The following is a 1,671-nucleotide window of genomic DNA, read 5'->3' on the forward strand; positions in this document are numbered from 1 at the left end:
TTCATTCCGACCAGAGCTTCATCCCGAACAGAGTTTCATCCCAAGCAGAGTTTCATCCCGAGCAGAGCTTCATTACGAGCAGAGCCACATCCAGAGCTGAGCTTCCTCCTGAGCAGAGCTTCATCTCTAGCAGAACTTCATCACTAGGAGAGCTTCATCCCGAGCTGAGCTTCACCCGATTAGAACTTCCGCTGATAAGACCATCGAGACCTTGAATTCGAGCTCTGACTATGAGTATTAGCCTAAATATTCCTCACTGGATAATACAAAATTCCACAAATTTTATCTCAAAACATTTAAATGTCTATAGTATTAAAAATGACAAAAACCTAGCTTTATTCATCAAAATTCACATTAATTTCAGCTACATGAGTACTAATCACTATTTACATTTCTCTCAAAATTTCCTCTCATTCTCCTTCATCTCCAACTCTCAGTCACATCGTCTCTTCTCACTCAATTTTCAAGCATTCATCATCAACAATGTATCACAGCGTTTTTTTCGTCATGCATGTATTTATTCTTCTTATCAATTAGCTCGTGTCTTGCTGTGACGACAAAATTTCACGGTCATTCCGATTTAATTTTCATACGTGACATATACTTGACACTTGCAATGATTTGACGTCTTTAAATGTTTCCTCGTATGAAGGTGGTGAGCTTATGGAATCGTATGAGGGTGGCTGGTCATCGAGTGTGTATTGTGGTCGAGTATTTGAGATCATGAAGACTTCTGGTGTGATGAGGGCTGGAAAGAGAATTGGATTGTTGAGTTTTGGTGGTAAATAGACAATCAAGTACGGGAATGTTAATTAGATGTCAAAACAGAAAATCTGTACAAGCTTTGTGATGTGGCCAGTAACAGATTCAGGTAAAAGGCCTTTTGTAATAACCTAGACTCCAAGTCGGAGCATGGTTCCAGTAATTAAGTAAGTAAGACAATCAAGTAGTTGATCTAAGCTGGACAATGCGACAAAACGCATTTTTTGCAGTAAAACTGAATTTAAATCCGGTGTATCGATGCCGATAGGACAACTTTGCATTTTATCGTTAATTCGACGATGCAGCAGTTCCCTCGATCGGCACACGTTTTTCATCGCATCCAGATGACGGCCATATATGGCAGATAATATGAAAATTCACAATTGTGGCTACGTTAAAGTTCTTTTATTAATACCAAATGGAAGCTCTTTATATTTAGCAGCCAAATGAACTACAAGCTCCTTGGTGGAATCTTAAGCATTTGTACATTTGAGCTTTACATGGACGTCACTTTCATAAAACCCTCAAAACCTCATGGTAAAGAATTTTTGCAAATTTGAGACATTTTAAGGTTCTGTCGGGACACAGCAGCAAGGTAGAAAAGTACAGCAGCGTCCCGGCAAAAATACAGCAAATAGCCGCCCTACTCATGGCAGTAACATAAACAACAAAAACTCCACAATCACTTACGAGCACCATGAAAATCTGAACTTGACGATTCCATATCCTCATCCTTACAAAGATCCTTAAATGCTTTCATCAGAATTCCGAGGCAAACGAACAAGGTAAATAGATAAATCAGCACTGGATTATAATCAAACATTTTTTAATTCACTTTTGTATGACTTAATATTTAATTTTCACAGAACAAGCTCCTTATAAATAAATCACAAAAAAATTAAATGTGAA

General features: G+C 37.9%; 1 long non-coding RNA gene across 1 annotated transcript; it reads right to left on the reverse strand.

Moving 5' to 3' along the window:
• Positions 1–303: 303 nt before the first annotated feature.
• Positions 304–1,671, reverse strand: LOC139089649 (uncharacterized). Its single transcript, XR_011544316.1, has 2 exons — positions 1,453–1,671; positions 304–748 (listed from the first exon to the last, which is right to left on the reverse strand). It is a non-coding gene; the product is annotated as an uncharacterized lncRNA (long non-coding RNA).

Source organism: Chironomus tepperi, unplaced genomic scaffold (assembly GCF_022539635.2).
Source record: "Chironomus tepperi strain 1889 unplaced genomic scaffold, CSIRO-AGI_Ctep_v1 contig_188, whole genome shotgun sequence".
Classification (NCBI taxonomy): Eukaryota; Metazoa; Arthropoda; class Insecta; order Diptera; family Chironomidae; genus Chironomus; species Chironomus tepperi.